The sequence below is a fragment of the Balaenoptera ricei genome, chromosome 6, assembly GCF_028023285.1.
Source record: "Balaenoptera ricei isolate mBalRic1 chromosome 6, mBalRic1.hap2, whole genome shotgun sequence".
Lineage (NCBI taxonomy): Eukaryota > Metazoa > Chordata > Mammalia > Artiodactyla > Balaenopteridae > Balaenoptera > Balaenoptera ricei.
Window position 1 is genome coordinate 53,448,482 of NC_082644.1, and position 19,304 is coordinate 53,467,785.

The following is a 19,304-nucleotide window of genomic DNA, read 5'->3' on the forward strand; positions in this document are numbered from 1 at the left end:
GCTACTGGAAGGCAGTCAAAACCCCCGAAGAGTGAGGTCGTGGACAACCCCTACCAGCAACAAACTCACTTGCTCTGCCTTCCTTTTCTTTTACAGGAAAAACGAAAAGTCTAAGACGTTAAACTCCAGAATGCCTTGTTCATATATCTAACAAAATTGAGAGAGAATGTGCGTGCACATGTAAGTTGTGTGTGTGTGTGTGTGTGTGTGTGTGTAAGCATGTTTACAACCTGGCTAGAAAAATTATCCTGGGTCAAAGGTCTCCTCAATTGCTGAAGGTGATGTTTATCATTTTCAAGCATATTTGAATATTTTTACTACTCATATACATATGTATCCACAAACAGTATTGTATACTGTTTAGTATGCTATAGTTTTATAAGTAGTATCTCATATTTATGAAATATGGTACATACAATCACAGAAAATGAAGGAGCCAGGATGTCAGTATTCTGCTTATGTGCTTTTTTGATAATGATAGTTTCGTGAAAAGGGTATTTTAATGCATTCACTTGAAATGCAGCAGATGCCAACTATGAGGGAATGAAGGTGCTAGTTTATAGTTTTAAAAAAATTGTGCACAGAAACTTGAAAGAATGTAAGTGCAAGCTTAGCAATAGAAGGAGAAGTGAAAAGACGCAAAATGGGGGGTGGAGGGGTGGGAATGGAGTCCTTTCGTCTGTAACCAAGGAGGTCTGTAAGAAACCACGGAAGCTTCTGCTAATTTGAAATTCCACCAGCAGAGAAACAAAACTCTGCTGGGTTATTGAAGAAAGGTCTTGGCACCTTACGCACGGGAAATGAGACTTTTCATTTTGCAGTTGGCTTGTAGATTGGTTACAACCCCTCCCTCGCATGTTTCAAAGGCTGAGGAGCCCGCTGGAGTTAAAAGATGTGGTTTGCATACATTGCCTAGTTGACAGCAGCAGATCAACAGTGAAAGGCTAATTAACTAAATGAAGGCAGCAAAGAAGTAAGGTTTTGGCAAACGACAAAGCCATTCATTGAGCCACGTTTACTTCTACTTTAGCTAAGTTCTGTTTTTAATTAGCCTCAGGATGTTTTTCTTGAAGCCATTTAGAAGGAGGTTCTTTCCCTTGTCAGGTGTTGCATCCCAGAGTCAGACGCGGTGAGGAGAGGAAAACCTCAACACATCCACCACAAAGCAGGAATTACCAGGCATCCCTCGCTGTCCCTTCCCCTCCCTGCACTCACAGCCTTAGAGGCCGGGGCCTTCCTGTGGGAGAGCTGGCTTCTCCTGCTGGACCAGCTACAGTTAGTTGTTGACTTGGAGGATAATTCTGAACACATGCAGATTCATCTTGCTGGAGCCCAAGCTCTGGATTTCCTTACTTCCAGTTGATCCATAAGAAGCATTCAACCTTGGATGTGCTCAAACCAGCCCACCAACCCACAAGCGAATTGAGTCAGATGCCATTCTTCTTTTGCTCCATACTTCTAAGTGTTTTTTTTTTTCCCCACCCCATTCCTTGGGACTTTGTAGGCCTTTGTAGCTTTTGTCTAAATGGCCAGAATGCATGTGTCTATTTATAAACAGGAAGACTGAGGCCAAGTTAGTATTTTAGCCAAGCTCATGTGGGGATTGTGGAGAAGGACAAAGATTGTCAAATCTCCTGGTGCTTGGCTGAGAACTGGGCCAGAACTACTGGGTTGGGATATTAATTTAGTCCACAGAATGGGGGATGGTAGATACGATGCTCATGGCAGAAGATGTGTCTGGTGAACGAGGCTGGTAGGTCATTAGAATTTAGAGAAGACTGCAAGGAGGATGAAGGAGTAAGCTTTAGGAGCAATGGCAACTAGATTTCATTTAGAGGGAACTAGGTATTTGTAGAAATGAGACAACAATAAATACAGTGACCATGTTTTCTAGAAGTCATGATGTTATGACTTCTCTCTGCTCTTCCTGTTCTTTCAACCTGTTCAATGCAGGCTAATAAACTTTCAAGGCCTGGCTTGGCCCTCCAAACTCCTCCAACTTCCCTCCACCCACCCCTATGCTGAGTTCAGTGGCTCATGGGCCCCTGTGATGATGAATTTTATGTGTCAGCTTGACTGGGCTAAGGAATGCCTAGATAGCTGGTAAAACATAATTTCTGGGTATGTGTGTAACAGTGTTTTATTTGAATAGGTAGATGGAGTAAAGAGGATTGCCTTCACCAGTGTGGGTGGCATTGTCCAATCCACCTGATAGAATAAAAAGGCAGAGGAAGGGTGAATTTGCTCGCTACTTGAGCTGGGACATCCATTCTCTCCCGCCTTTGGACATTGGTGCTCCTGGTTCTTGAAACTTCGGACTTGGGGGAGCCAATGGTGTAAGATCCAGTCCAAGTTCTTGTGCCCTCAGACTGACCAGGACTTACACCACTGGCTGCCCTGGTTCTCAGGCCTTCAGGTTTGGACTGGAACTATACCACCGGCTTTCCTGGGCCTCCAGTTTGTAGACAGCAGATCATGGGACTTCTCAGCCTCTCTGATAGCATGAGCCTGTCCTCATAAAATATCTCCTTCTAGATGTCTATATATATCCTGTGGCTCTGATTCTTTTTCGTTTCTTTTTTTAAACATCTTTATTGGAGTATAATTGCTTTACAGTAGTGTTAGTTTCTGCTGTATAACAAAGTGAATCAGCTATATGTATACATATATCCCCATATCCCCTCCCTCTCGCATCTCTCTCCTGCCCTCCCTATCCCACCCCTCTAGGTGGTCACAAAGCACTGGGCTGATCTCCCTGTGCTATGTGGCTGCTTCCCACTAGCTATCTATTTTACATTTGGTAGTGTATATATGTCCATGCCATGCTCTCACTTCGTCCCAGCTCACCCTTCCCCCTCCCCGTGTCCTCAAGTCCATTCTCTACGTCTGCGTCTTTATTCCTGTCCTGCCCCTAGGTTCTTCAGAACCCTTTTTTTTTTTTTTTTTAGATACCATATATATGTGTTAACATACAGTATTTGTTTTTCTCTTTCTGACTACCTCACTCTGTATGACAGTCTCTAGGTCCATCCACCTCACTACAAATAACTCAAGTTCGTTTCTTTTTATGGCTGAGTAATATTCCATTGTATGTATGTGCCACATCTTCTTTATCCATTCATCTGTCGATGGACATTTAGGTTGCTTCCATGTCCTGGCTATTGTAAATAGAGCTGCAGTGAACATTGTGGTACATGACTCTTTTTGAATTATGGTTTTCTCAGGGTATATGCCCAGTAGTGGGATTGCTGGGTCATATGGTAGTTCTATTTTTAGTTTTTTAAGGAAACTCCATACTGTTTTCCATAGTGGCTATATCAACTTACATTCCCACCAACAGTGCAAGAGGGTTCCCTTTTCTCCACACCCTCTGCAGCATTAATTGTTTGTAGATTTTTTGATGATGGCCATTCTGACTGGTGTGAGGTGATACCTCATTGTAGTTTTGATTTGCATTTCTCTAATGATTAGTGATGTTGAGCATCCTTTCATGTGTTTGTTGGCAATCTGTATATCTTCTTTGGAGAAATGTCTATTTAGGTCTTCTACCCATTTTTGGATTGGGTTGTTTGTTTTTATGATATTGAGCTGCAATGAGCTGCGTGTATATTTTGGAGATTAATCCTTTGTCAGTTGCTTCATTTACAAATATTTTCTCCCATTCTGAGGGTTGTCTTTTCGTCTTGTTTATGGTTTCCTTTGCTTTGCAAAAGCTTTTAAATTTCATTAGCTCCCATGTGTTTATTTTTGTTTTTATTTCCATTTCTCTAGGAGGTGGGTCAAAAAGGATCTTGCTGTGATTTATGTCATAGAGTGTTCTATGTTCTCCTCTAAGAGTTTTATAGTGTCTGGCCTTACATTTAGGTCTCGAATCCATTTTGAGTTTATTTTTGTATATAGTGTTAGGGAGTGTTCTAATTTCATTGTTTTACATGTAGCTGTCCAGTTTTCCAAGCACCACTTACTGAAGAGGCTGTCTTTTCTCCACTGTATATTCTTGCCACCTTTATCAAAGATAAGGTGACCATATGTGCGTGGGTTTATCTCTGGGCTTTCTATCCTGTTCCATTGATCTATATTTCTGTTTTTGTGTGTCACTCTGTTTCTTTGAAGAACCCTTACTAGTACACCCACTGAGCACAGTGGTGTATTTCTTTCCCAGGAGAGATGGCAATTTTCTGCTTTTATTCTTACTTGACGTAGTAAGCTCCTTAAAAGGACAGAGACCATATGATCATCTTTGTATTCCTTGACCAATTCATTGAACAATAGCGCCAGGCACTGTGATGGCTGCTTGTCATATTGCTTCAATGAATCCTCACAACAACCCAGTGAAGTAGTACTCTCATAATTCACATTATAAGGGAGCTGGGCTCGAAGGGATTAAAATAATTTGCTCAAGGTCACACAACTAGTAGGTAGTGGAGTCAGGATGAGCTCTTGATCATTATGCTACTCACTTCCCTAGTGGACCCTCAAGAAACATTTGCTGAATTGAACTGGTAATTTGTATGGTGCTTATTTTATTGCATGTAGTGGGTGCTTAATTACTTGATTTCAAAACCCATTCAAGCTGAAAAGCCATGTAATCATCTAAGGCAGCCATTTCTCATAGATCCTAATATGAATAGGGGCAAAAAAAAAAAAAAAACCCCTCATTGTTACCACCAGGTAAGCAAAACGGTTACATGCCTCTGCAGGTGGTGGTGGATTCTGAAGACATGTGGTTTTTACTGGCTAAGGTAACTACACTTTATTATTTCATTATCTTCTCTTTATTACTGAAAAAAAGTTGAAGGAAGAATCCCTTCTTCTGGGAGGAGGGTGGAACTGAAAGGAGGAGAAGTGGAAGGGAAGAGAAGCTTCTCTTTTTATGAAGTTAAGACTCATGCATCTATCTATCTATAGCAGAGAGGCCATCAGTACAATGGTCTTTCAGGGGCAAAGGCTCTAAACTTGGTTATGAGAGACCCTCAGAGGTGCAGAAGAGGCTGGTGAAAGTGTTATTACCTCAACCAACAGATCTCCATCTTCACTCTGGGTTGCCCCCCACTCCCACCCAAAGAACTCTACTTCACGGGACCCCCGTCTCATCTGCTTGCACCGAAATGCAGAACCACCCTCGTTCTAGGGACAGTCCAAGACCCCTAAACAACCCCCAGGTTGTTTCAGTCCCTAAGTCATTTTAAACCCTCTTGTAATCTGCAAAAGAAAGGAACCTGGATACCTTAACTTAGAGTTCAGAAAAATTCTACTCCCATTAAATCACCTGAGTTAAAAAGGAAGCTGCTTAGTTTGGCTCTGAGCCAGTTTGCCTTCACACCCCTGCCCCCCAACTCCTTACTCTGGACTTTTAAGCAGAAAGACACCCTGAGTCAGATTCCATGGGGTAGTGGTTAGGAATGAGACTGTGAAATTAAGAAAGAAGTCTTAGCTTTCATGACATTCCAAGTTCAATTATATCTCTCTTCAAACACTCAGCACTTTGCCTTAGGGTTAGCTTGCTTGGGCCCCCTTTGTGTGCACCCCTGCAGCCCTGAGTTACGACCATGGGCTTAAATTCTCATCGAAGGCTGGCTGGCTCCTCCCAAGATGGAAGACAAGTCAGTGAAGTGAGTGAGTGAATACCTCATAGCACCTCGGGCCAGGGAAGGTATCTGCTCTGCTCCCCGTGCCCCCTCCTTTCCCACCCCCTTGGGAAGGACAGTGCCTCACCTACTCACCAGCCCAGAGACAGGTATGAAGAATAGAGAGGGAGAGAAGAGCAGGGGGAGAGGAACGGATCAAGCCCTCACCTCTCCTGGAATACTTAGCCCCAGTCTCTGTCTTTTTCACTGGCTGCTACATTGAGCAGAGTGATTTTTCCTAACCCAGGTATAAGCAAAGAAAACAGATACCTTTTCCCAGCTCAGCTGAGGTGAATCAACTCAACAAAAAGCAGGAGGCAGAAAAACTCAAAGCATTTTCCTAGTATTGATCTCTCTTTAAGGTGATAATGAAAGCTGCCAGTATTGAGACCTACTATGTGTTGAGCAGGGACTAGGTTTCTGACAGATAGGAATCCACGTAAGCCTCCTTTTTACACAGCTCAGATAATTGAGGCTCAGGAAAATAGTGACTTTGCCCAAGGCTCATAGTGGGGCCCAGGTCTCTGTTTCGTGTGCTTCCTTTCCAAGCCTCCTGCTACCAGTACTGCTCTTAGATCTGGGCAAGAGGGATCCCTGCCCTGGGCCCCAGGCTTTAGAGGGCCCCTCCCAGGAGGTAAGGAGTCTGGGGGAACCGGGAAGCTCTGCCTACCCAGGGCCCACCTTCCCCGCTCCCAGGCCCCCTTACATTTTAGATGTAAGGATACCTCTGGATACCCAGGCCCCTGGAGCTTCCTCACCAAAGAGTCCCAGCTGGAGTTCCAGATGTAGCAAATAAATACAGGCTGACCAGTTAAATTTGAATTTTAGATATAGCAAATTTTTTAGTATAAATATGTCCCATGAAATATTTAGGACATGCTTAGTGCTAAAAAGCTCTTCATTATTTATCTGAAATTCCAATTTAACTGCATCTTGTATGCTTTCTGGCAACCCTAGCCTCAGCCCACTTCCAGGATTTGGCTGTTTGGGTGGCACGTGCACAGAGCTTGGATGTGCACACTTGGGTGTCCAAAGGCAGGCAGGCGAGGCCCCTCATCTCAGAGCTGGAAGGAGCCCAAGGAGGGAGAAAAGGGGGCCGACTGGGACCCTCCACCTGCACCCTTGTTAAGGGTGTGCCTGCTCCCCAGACCCCACGTAAAGCATAGATTGCTTTATCGTCTCTTAATTGCCATTTGCAATTTCCATAGTCATTTGAGTTCCCAGAACATGACCCCTTTTGTTTTCCTCACCTCCAGCTGGATCAGGGGTGAGGGGGTAGAACAAGCTACTCAGAATCCCAGTCTAAGGGATGTTTCCATGTTGACGCAGTTGGCTTAATGGGGCCCTCAGTCTGTGAAATGGAGAAGCTGCTGGACGTGAGGGTTAACGTTTTCAGCTTTCCTAAGTAAAAGGTTCCTGACCATGAATGAGATGCTTCACCTCTCTGAGGTCGTTTTTTTTCATTCATAACATGTGAGAAATACCCCAGCCTCCTGGAGTGGGTGTGAGGGTAAAATGAATCAACATGTGGAAGTATCTAAGCATTTGAGGTGTCAAGCCTCGTAAACGCAGTTGGGTCTGAACAATCAGGAACAGACCCTTCTCTTTTTTTTAAGGCTCAGCTGGACCACCCACACATCTGTTTCCAGCCTGGGGGCCCTTGGATCTTCCGTGAGGCCGAGATGGCTCCTTAGTCATAAGCGATGTCACCTCCATCCAAGCCTCCTGGAGCATTTTGATAAATGAACCCGGGGCAGGGCCTTCCAGAACAGTCTGACTCTAGGTTTGCAACTCAAAATTACACTACACTATGAGACCTATGAGATGACTTCTGTCTAGAGGACAAGGAGGACCCATCCCACCAAGATAGGGCTAAGTCACTCATCAGAATAGAGGTCTGAATTATTCCCCTGAACTTTATGAAGACTGCTAAGATCAAGTCTTACTACGAATGATTAAATAAACAAACAAAAAACTGACTTCTTTCCAGTGCCAGGTGAATGCTCTTTCTTGAGCACAAGTAGCAAAAAATGAAAAGAGAAAAGCAAATCATTCCCAACACAGGGCACGGAGTTTCCCTGGTCTTCTCTAGTCCATGTTCTCACATCTTCCTAATTCCTCTCTCCCTTTTCCCTCCCTCTCCTTCCTCCCGCTTCTTCTCCTCCTCCCAACAAATTAACTTGTAATCATCAGTTAGCAATCCTCAGGAAAATCTTCAAGAGGAAGGTGGTGTATTGTGAAGCAGGAAACAAGGACTCTGGTATCAGAAAGACTTGGGTCCTAGCTCTGCCATCTCCTGGTTGTGTCATCACAGGTAAGCTACTGAACCTTTCTGAGTCTCAGTTTTCTCTTGTAACGGTGGATAATACTACTTACTTTCACTTAGCACAGTGCCTGGCACCTAGAAGGTGCTTGTTAAATGGTGACCATTGGTACTGAAGATGATGCTTAATATATATAAGATTATACTTTATGCGCAATAAAGCATAAACACATGAATGAATGAATGAAACACTTCCTGAAAAGTTGCCTTTTCAAATTTTCCAGTGTCACAAAAGCAGAAATCAGCCAAAGGAGTAACTTGGGGGTTCCTTCCAGCCCTGAGTCCCCAGATTGGAGGGCTCCTTTGAGCCTCTGGCTTTCGTGACTCAGTCTCCAGCGTGGCCTGACAGTGTGAGACACACCTTGCTCTGCTGGCTCACTGTGCTTGTCTGTCCCCACCTCCTCCATCCTTCATTGATCTGGCTCACGTTTACCCATAACCATCCTTGATTACCTGCAGGACTAAACAAGTAGGCAGCCATCATTAAGAAATCACAGACGCATACCTTTCAGATAGCATAATCACCCCACCGGCTGGTACCAGTGCCCCAACAAGCTTCCCGCTGTGGCCCACTATGCAAACAGTTCCACCCGCCAGAGGTGAAAACAATTCTACTTTTCAGGGCTGGAGAAGACTGATTTTATGCAGCAAAATCCACTCAGTTATTCAGGATGCTGCTGTCTTTTTTTAGTTCAATTATTCAGGGGCTTCTGAGTACACGATTGTAAATTCAGCATTTGCTGGTCCTAAAGCTTAGACTTGATTGGTTGAAATTCAACTTACTCAGTGTGTTTCTCAGACATGACAGTGAATCTGGACAAGAGAAACGGACATCGTTTTGGCAGAGAATCAAGTACAGAGAAATTTATCTTTGAAAAATTTTGACTCACAACCTCTAGCTAATACAAACAGAGTACTTACTTTCATCATGATCCTTTCCCTTTCAAACCAACACTGGCAGAAAGATTTTTGGAAATCAATAAACAGCCATCCCTGTATAATGAGTACATTTATTTCAGATAAATTCCTCTCTTTATCTCCTACTAAAATCGTACCCCCATATCCTCTCTTGAATATTTAAATTGAGGGTAACCTGCTTGTCTACCACGGTGCCACGTTTCCTGGTTTCAGATGAGAAAGTAACCTGAGGTTGAGGTAGCAGGGATTCCATGTTACCTTTTGGAGAACAGAGAAGCATGTGGTTTACTCTCAGAAAGCACATCTTGACTGCTGGTGGTAAGTTATTTAACACTCACCACCTGTCTCCGTCCCCTGTGCTGAGTTTTAATGAGAGCTTCTGGAAAGTGATACCTAGTTACTTCTCTTGGCTCATTTATTCACTCAAACATTCATTGAGCATCTCATAGGTGATTTGGGGTTGGACAGCGGGGATACAGCAATATACAGATCCCAATCCCTGCCCTCGGAAGGCCTATAGTCAGTGCAAGAGACAGATATTAAAAAAGAAAAAAAAAAATCACACAAAAAAATCTAAATTTACTCACTTCAATAAATGCTTTGTTGCCAAAATAACAGTAAAAAAAGCATACGATAAGGAACTTAAGATGGTAAGCTGTTCCAAGAAGATGTTGACAAAGTCATGAATTGAGTAGTGTTATTATTTTTGGTATTTCTAGACCCTTGCCCATGGCCTGGCACATTGTCAGTCTATTGTGTGAATGAAGACTCTTTTATGAGGCCCTTTTTACTCCAGAGTCTCCAATTTTAACAAGTAAAAACTTGTACATATTGTTTGAGTTCCTAACATGGACCAGGCACTGTTCTAGTTCTTTATGTCTATTAGCCTATTCACCCCTCCCTCAAGGTTCTGAGGTGGGTTTTAGCTATGCCTTCATTACATAGATAAGAAAATCAATACACAAAGAGGCTAAGGCATTTCATCGAGGTCACGCACTTAATACAAGTTACTGCTTGCTAGAGTCTGGATTGGAACCTTGATCAGCAGACCTCAGAATCTCAACCTCTAACCAGTGTGCAGCACTACTTCTTGTAAAGTTACTGAGCTCTGCAATGACTCCAGGAATGTGACGAGCTGCAGTGAAGTAAAAGAAACAAATGTAAATAGCATGTCTTCCCCCAGGAATTAGCACTGAGGGTTACAAGAGAGCAATAGAGAAATAGCGCAGCTTATCACAACTCGCTCCCTATCACCTGCCCTCGGGTTCTTCCTTTGCTAAATCCCTTTCTTTGGCCCAAAGCAGGCATCTCCTTCCATGACTCCACAGAAGTCCGCATTCTCAGGGCCGACTAGCTCTGACTGGTGGCTTTGGGGGCTGCTGGAAGGATCTGCGGGCTGCTGGAAGGATCTGCACGCTGCAGCCGCTACAATGCCTCACCTTGCGTGGACGGCCAGCAGATGCCCCTTCTCCAGAGTGAGCTGCCTCAGCATCACCATCACCTCTCCCTTCTCTGCAGGTGGCTCTTCTCTCTTCTACGTGCTTCTAGCTACACATGAAGTTGGGGGGGGGGGCACAACAGTTTGGGCCCTGGGTGCCAGACTGGATTGAACCCACTTGGAGTCAACACAATCTGCTTGTCTAGACCTCAACCCCTTCCTGGATCATGGAGAATGGGCTTCCCCCTCCTTCACTCTCAGGGCAATAACAGGGAGCATCTGAGGAAATCGTCACTGCGAGTACCCATCTTCCAGCAAAACAGCCTACCCCGCCCACTTTGAGTTACTGTAACCTCCCCATTCTCCAGACTCATTCGTTTCCCTTTGATTTTTTTTTTTTTTTTAATTTGGGTGCCTATCCCCTTACTTGGGAATTCATACTCCATCATCAACTTTCCTGCTCTGGCTGTATATATGTACGTGAACTGGATTTACTCTAGGCGTAGCTGACCAGTCTGTGACCCTCCTACCAGAGCCAGTGTGCTGTACCTGAGAGCAAGAGCTGGAGAAAAGCTAATGTCTTGCAGAGGAGAAAAGGAAATCTGAGGACTTTGATTTCGAGCCCTAAGGTCTGATCATTGGAAAACACAGTTCAACATCTCTCTGAGTTGTGGAGATATTAAGTCAAAGCAGTTGCAAATTCCATTTGTTCAAGTCCTGTGATAAAAAGGCTTTGTTTATAATATCTGAAAATTAGTAAACTTAGAATATGCAAGTGAAGAATTTTGTCATGTCAAAGCTTCTAGCATTTCTTTGTGCTACAAGAGGTGGAGCTATGGGGGAAAATATAACCTTTTTTTATGGAAGCCTGACCTCCTCCTTGGGCCTTTTGATTTTGCTAAGGGAAGTGAAGGTCCTATTCTGGAAGAAAGGGTTTAGACTTAAACTCCAAACAGCTAAAATGGCACAAGTTATTTTCATGGTGGATGGGGTGCAATTTTTGCGACTCTATTTCTTTTGGGAAAAACTATATACTTCATACTGCCCAGTATTGTTCATACCGCCCAGTCCCTGAGCAGTATTGTTAGTTGTTAGGCCATGAGTGTGAGACCTGGTTGAAGCAATTATCCCAACAGAGATGTGGGGAAAAATCAGTTAGTCACGAAGAGATCAAGTCTTCGGGCCTGAGCTCAGGTGGTTATTGAGCATAATTGGCTGCCTAGATTGTTCTGCAACGTCCCAAGGCCACGCTGATAGTTGTGTATGGAAGGGCAGAGGAGACACTACTTTTGTTATAGTGCATTACAGAAACATAGCTGCTTCTGCAGCAGTCATCTTCAATTCATTCTGCTCAGGCTTTTCCTCTGGAATGTGTGAGCTTGCTTAAGATTATACTTTAGTTCTCCGTGAGACTTTCAACTCAAGTGGTTGAGCTGTCATTAAATATTCTTGTGGCTGAATGGTTATTAAAACACCAGAAAGATGATGCAAATAGGTATGGACCACTTTGCCAGGTTAGTACAGCATCACAAGCTTGAAGAAAAGTGAGGTTACACACCATCACATACCAAAGAAACCATAAACAAACCAAAGATTTTCATTGGCAAAGGGTAGTTAAAATGTTTAATTGAACCCAGCAGCAGAGTCAACATACCATATTTATATTTTAAAGCAATTGACTGTGTCATAGCATATATCAAAATCTGACCATTTGCAGAGAGGCAACACTTCAAGCCCATTCAGGACCAACTAGACTTTAGTCTAAAAGGGACTTGCTTTATCAGAATGCTAAGATGAAGTTACTGCAGATGTTGGATTTATAGAATGAACAATGTAAGTCATCTATTAGAAAAGATTTGGGAATTTTGCTTTGATACAAGGACAAGGAAGACAGCTATTCAAGTAGGTCCTTACGATTAGGTCCCCCCGACCCCTTCTGTTAAATCAGAACAAATACTCTAGTCTTAAATTATTTCCCTGATGTTAGTCAGAGCCCACCTCCCTGGCTAGATATACCTATTTGTGAATGGTCAGGTTTCCCCATAGGGGCTGTAAGACACACACATGGTTGATAGAGATTATATATTTCATGGACCTATGCAATTTTGGTAAACATGTATCTGTAACGTATTTAAATAAAGACAGATGGAAGAATGTGCCCACAAGATGACGAAACAGGACTATGTATGTGTACTGGTCTGCTCCAGCTCCACGCCAGGTATATGTTATGGCCTAGAGAGTATATGCATGCATACACCCAAGGGAGCCTCAAAGAAAGGAAATTGCAGTAGGCACACAATTCATCTCTAGCTGCCCACCTGCTAAATGTTGGCAGACTACTCTGGGTCACAACCCACATGTTGTGAACCAGTTTTACCTCCCTGGGTAGCATGTGGTTTTGAAGGCAAAGGCTGTGAGTTTACGTTTCCGGATGCCATATGTATGCAGTTAGCGGACAACTATGGTCTCTTTATATGTACATGGCCACAAATTATTCCAGATTGATGCCTGGATGATGGACTCAATCTCCTGCAAATTTCCCATATGCTTCACCTGACTCCAAAATGAGTTGGAAGAAAAAATGCAATATTGGGAGCTTTTAACAGAAAAATGGGAAGCCTGTGAACTATGGCATGTGAAGCTACAATTGGCAATGAAGGGAAAGTCAGCTTTTCCTTAATTTCCTTACGCATTCAAAAAGCAAATCGAAGAAAAGGAAACCACCTGCAGTGAAAATATAATTGACCGCAGGGGCTTTCTCCCAAGTGGTTCTGATTCATCCTTAGTAACTGCAAGGGAAGAGCCATCCCCATGTTAAACTATGGCGTTTTCACAGATAAAACTGTGGGATCCCCAGTTTCTCTTTTTCTTCTCTCACTTTCCTTTTGTTCTTTCTTCCTTCCATTTCTCCTTCCCATGTATGTACATATTATTTTTCTCACTTTATGAGGGACTTGGGAGAGTAAACAAGAACTACAATTAAACAATAACCTCAGCACCATGGCAATTGAGAGCACAAGCTGACCGTAAAGACCAAGAGTTTATTACTATTATTACTGAGCCTCCAGATAACCTACTTCTCCTATGAGTGTCCTTAGAATAAAGAACAAGAGGAACCTAACTTACATGATTTGTTATCAAAGGGGGGAAACACATTGCTTCCTCATACATAGGTATCCATGGGGGTGTATCAGGGCAGGTGAGTGGGGTGGGTTTGAGTGAGGTTTTAGGGCCTCTTTTTCATGAAATATTTCAAATAAACGGATAAGTATAGAAAAGATGAGAAACACCCAGTGTACCCCCCCCATTTCGTATAAAGGCTAAAATTTCCCAAGTTTCCTCAGCCTTTGTAAAGAAAATATTTCAGATGTAAGTGAAAATTCCTGCCTACCACTCTTAACTTTCATTCCCTCCTTCTTTGCCCACGGTGAGTATGAGCGTGGGTTATTCCTATGAACGTTTTATCCGTGTAAAGCGCAGGCTCAGTAGTTGTGGCTCATGAGCTTAGGTGCTCCGCAGCATGTGGGATCTTCCCGGACCAGGGCTCGAACCCGTGTCCCCTGCATTGGCAGGCAGATTCTCAACCACTACGCCACCAGGGAAGCCCAGCCCACAAATTTTTAAAACCCTATTTTATATTATAATCTACCTCACCCTACACACACCCTTCAAAGTATTTACCCCTCCGTCTTAGGACAGGTTCCCTAACAGCAGAGCTTGAGACAGAATTTCTAGTAGGAGAAAGTGAGGAAAGGAAGAAGCTCAGGAAAGACGTGGCTTCTGCTGAAGATTGGCTTCAGCGTGACCCCGCAAGAAACCCCGAGCTGGCGGCGAACAGCACCGCACAATTGCCTCACTGAGGCAGGGGCAGGTCTGGCCTTTATACCCCTCATTTATCAGCCATTGGCTGCGGGCCACGGTGGGGGGGGGGGGCGGTGTCAAGGGGATGGGGGTGGGGCGGGGACCGTGCAACCGCCCAGGCATTTCCAGTTAAAGAGGCTCCTCTTCGAGAAAGAGTGCAGCTGTGAGCTGTTAGCAGCTAATAGAGCAGGTGGGGGTGAGTGCGCTCGCCCAGTAAAGGCGATCTGGGCAGGGCACCGCTAGCACTGACTGCACCTTCCAACCTGTGATACGTGCTGATGTTTTTCTCCCTCCCCTCCCCACTCCCCTTCCTTCTGTTCATTGCCCACTATATTGATTTCATTAATTTAGCGAGTTAGTGGGGATAAGATAGATTATTCAATAAATGGTGCTGGAATAATTGGCTATTTATGTAGAAAATAAAGCAAAATTATATCCCTCATCTACACACACACACACACACACAGATTCATGGATGAGTAAAGATCTAAATGTGCTGTCCCTTCCCTCTCATCTCTTCCCCCTCCCCCTTCCTTCTGTTCACTGCGCACTAAAATTGATTTCATTATCTGTTAATGGGTCACAACCTCAAGTTTTAAAAACACTGTCCTGGGATATGCCTAGAAGGGGACTTGTGGGCGTATGAACATCTACATTAGAAGATACTACCACCTGGCTCTACAAAGCAGTTTAATTGATTTATTTTTCTGCCAGTAGTCTGAGAGTTCTGGTTTTATCACATCTGTGTATGGTGGTACTTGTCATTGTTTTCAGACTTTAATTTTTTACAAAATTTATGGTTGTGAAATGGATATATCATTATTGTTGTAAATTGAATTTCTCTGATTACTACTCAAATTGAGCAACTCCTTGTGTTTGTGAATCAATAAGTTTTCCCTTTTGTAACTTGACCATTCATATTCATTGCCTTTTGTTTTTGTTGGTGATTTCTAGGAGTGTAACTGAGCAGGGCCCTGTGAGGGCTTCCCGAGACAAACATACCCCCGCCCCCATGTCCTCCCCCTGCCTCTTGTTTGCAGAAAAACATTAGCTTCCTAGGTCCTCCCTGAGTTCCAAAGAACAGATTTAATCAGAGCAGTGAGAAAATACGGAAAACAAAGGAAAACAGTTAAGCAAGACAAAATAATAGTAGTTTAGCATTAAACAAAGTCAAGGACATTTAGTTCCTCCTCAAGGGTTAGAGATAATATTCTGAGCCATATCCTTGAGCTATTTTGCAGATACTGAACCCCCCACCAGGTGGAAGAAGTTAACTGCATGCTGCCCACAACCACGTAGACCCCAGACCAGGTGGAACCAGGTTGATGATGTTGACTCCACCATCCAGCAAGCAGAATAATGTGCACAAGCTGATCACGCACCCTGCAACCCTCTCCCTCACTCTGTCTCTAAAAACCTTTCCCTGAAAGCCATCCGGGAGTTCAGGCCTTTTGAGCATTAGCCATACTCCTTGCTGGCCTTGCAATAAACCTGTACTTTCCTTCACCACAACCTGGTGTCAGTAGATTGGCTTTACTGCGCAGGTGAGTGGATTCTAGTTTGGTTTGGTAATAGGAGTTCTTTATGTATTTTGGGAATATATATATATATATATATAAGTCTTTTGTGTTTTGTTTTTTGTTTGTTTTTGGTTAATATGTTGCAAATACCTTCTCCCTGTGTTTGACTTGACTTTTTACTTTGTGTCTCTCTTGATGTGCAGAAGTTTTAAGTTTTTATAAAGTCAAATTTATCTGTATTTTCCTTCAGGGTTTATGCTTTTTTGGGGGTACAATTATTATGAAATTTTTCTCTAGCTTGGAGATATAAAGATATTCTACTTTATTTTCTTCTAAATAATTTAAACTTTTATTTTTCACACTTAGATCTTTATTCATCCATGAATTTTTTTTTAGGATGTAGATTAGGGATGTAATTTTGTTTTATTTTCTACATAGATAGCCAATTATTACAACACCATTTATTGAATAATCCATCTTATTCCCACTAATTTGTAATGTGTCCATTTTCCCCATATACATAAGTCTGTTTATAAGTCTTGCTATCCGATCCCATAGATCTATTTGTCTATTCACCTGCACCAAGATCATGATCTCTTACTTGCTATAGCATTATGATAACTCATGATATTTGATAGGGCCAAACTACGCATTTTGTTCTTCAAATTTTTCTGGGTGTTTTTTGTCCTTTTTTTCTTCCATATAAATGTTAGGATCAGCTTTTTAAGTTTCATAGAAATTTCTGTTGGATTTTTATTGGAATCGAATTGATATATTAATTTGAGAAGACTTTATGTTATTGAATCTTTCCATCAATGAACATGGTATATCACAACATTTATTCAGATCCTTCAATGCTATTTTTAAGTCTTCCCCATAAAATTCTAGAGTATCTTTTCTTAGATTTATACCTAGATTAAAAAAACCCACAATTTATCGATATTTTGAGGGGTATATTTTTTTCTATTACATTTTCTATGTTGTTATTGCTAGTCCATAGGGACATAACTGATGTTTGTATAAACTCTTCCTGAGCTCTCTTATTGATTCTAACTTTGTATAGACTCTTATTTTCTTTAGGCAATCACATCATCTACAAATAAGAAGAGGTTTCAGGTTTCCTTCCCAAGTTTTATGCTTCTTATTTCCTTTCTTTTCTTATTTGATCAGTTAGGACTTTTATCACAATATTGAAGTGAAGCAGTCATAGTAGGCGAAATGTTTTATTAAGATAGTGCTTGCTATAGGTATATGGTGTTAAGGAAGTTCCCTTATAATCCTGGTTTCCAGAGATTTTTAAAAATCTTGATGAATATTACATTTTATAAAATGACTTTTCTGCATCTATTAAGATAAGTATATACTTATCTCCTTTAATCTGTATTTAAAGTGTATGACATAGATTTTCTTATAAACTCTTCGGGTTTTATACACTGACAAATGATTTGCTGATGTTTTATTTAGGACTTTGTATCTCTTTGCAAATATATTCTTTTCTTTTACAATCCTTGTCTGGCTTTAATATCAGTGTTAGACTAACCTTACAAAATGAGTTGGAAATATTACTTCTTTTATTCTCTGAAGTAGAGATTACCAGATGTGCTATAAAAACACAATCTACTTTTAAATTGCCTGCAAAAGACTCACAAAGCCAAGCTTAATTTTTTATTAGGCAAGGTCAAATACTTACATTGATTGAGTTTTCTGACATATTTGGGTTTACTTCTACCTTTTTATTTTAGGTTTTCTGATTGCCTTTTTTTATTCTTGCTTATTTTCTTTTACTTCCTTTCATCTAGTGGACTAATAAGATAACTACATTTTTTCCTCCCTCATGCTGTTTTATAAACTAGATTGTTTTCCTACCAGTTTAGTTATTACTCTTAAATGTTTACCAAAATATTTAACCATACATTTTTCTGCCAACATTTAGCTATGTAATATTTCTATCTTTCTGGCAAACATTACTTTCCGCTTTTACTACCAAGGAACAATGCCCCCACTCCATCTTTTTTTTGTGTGTGTGTGAATAATATTTTATTTAGTCATTTTTGTTTACAGCTGAAACTCTGGGAACTCAAAATTAACATCCTTGCCCGTGAGCTTGTTATAGACACCAGAAAACGTTTCAACCTTGTGTTCCACATTGTTCTGCTGTGCTTTATCCAAACGAACCTTTATGAGTCGGCTGCCATCCAGCTTCACGCGGATTCTCTTGCCCACGATCTCACTTGGGAAAACCAAGTCTTCCAGGATGGCGTCATGCACGGCTGTCAGAGTGCGGCTCCTGGGACGTTTTGGCTTATTTTTTGTACGGCTTTTTCGAGTTGGCTCAGGCACAATTCTCTGAACGATAAAGACAACGTGCTTCTCGCTGAACTTCTCCAACTCACGCACTAGCCAGACCTGGATTTTCTAGAAGGATTTCAGATGAGGAACGGGAACAAAGATTATGATAGCTTTCGGACAACCACCAACTTCAGTTTCCCTGGCGGCCGTGATGTTCAGCTCCCGCAGCTGGGCCTTGAGGTCCGAGTTCATCTCCAGCTCCGGGAGGGCCTGGGAGATGCCAGACTCGAACTCGTCCGGCTCCTCGCCATTGGGCTTCACGATCTTCACGCTGGAACTGAACACGGCCGGGACCTTGACGACGCGGCCCCCCACTCCATCTTTTTACTGTGTTTAGAGCTTTTATTGTACTTTTAAAAATTCAAAATAGTTATTTTTATTTGTGTGTGTGTGTGCTGTTTCATTTCTTCCTTCCAGGTTCATTTTTTCTTCTTGAGATAAATCATTTAATAGTTCCCTTTGTGAGGATCAGTAGTTGGTAAATACTCCAAGTTTTTGTGTGGTGAAATGACTTTTTTGTCTCTACAGTTGAAAGGTTGTTCGGGCATAAGAGTGTAGATTGACAGTTATTTCCTGTCAGCCCTGAAGATATTATTGTTATTTTTTGGCATTGATTGCAGCTGAGGAAAAGTCTGCTATCTGAGAGCTTTAAAAGTCTTATGTATGTGTGTGTGTGTATATATATATATATATATATATATTTTTTTTTTAATTGTGTAAGTTCCATGGAGAAAAATGAAAAATGGGGAAGACAAGGAGGACGGTAGGGGTGGAGATGCAATTTAAAATTTTAAGTGCTAAGAATAGACTATGGGGAACAAGGGTGAAGCAGAAAGATAATGGTGGCTTAGCATAGGGTAGTGATAGTGAGAGAGGTGAGGACTTACGTCTTTTTTCAATTTTAGAAAACTACTATTTATTATGGTTTTAGATCTTTCTTTCTCCTTCATTCTGTTTCTTCCTAAATTACTGTTTCATAACTTCTCCTCTTTCTTCAAACCTTTAACACCTCCACTACCCTCATCATCCAAAACGAAACCTTCACCTTCTTCCCCAAGTTAGCTTCTCTTGTGTTAACTTTCTTTTCTTTCTCTTAAATTCAATCTATTAACAATCCTATTGGCTCTAATTTAAAAATAAACCCAGAAAGTGACCAGTTCTCACCTCTCTCACTATCACTACCCTATGCTAAGCCACCATTATCTTTCTGCTTCACCCTTGTTCCCCATAGTCTATTCTTAGCACTTAAAATTTTAAATTGCATCTCC

The 19,304-nt window shown here is 41.9% G+C and overlaps 1 pseudogene; it reads right to left on the reverse strand.

Annotated features, from left to right (window-relative positions):
• Positions 1–17,742: 17,742 nt before the first annotated feature.
• On the reverse strand, positions 17,743–19,060 carry LOC132368066 (small ribosomal subunit protein eS7-like; annotated as a pseudogene).
• Positions 19,061–19,304: the final 244 nt, after the last annotated feature.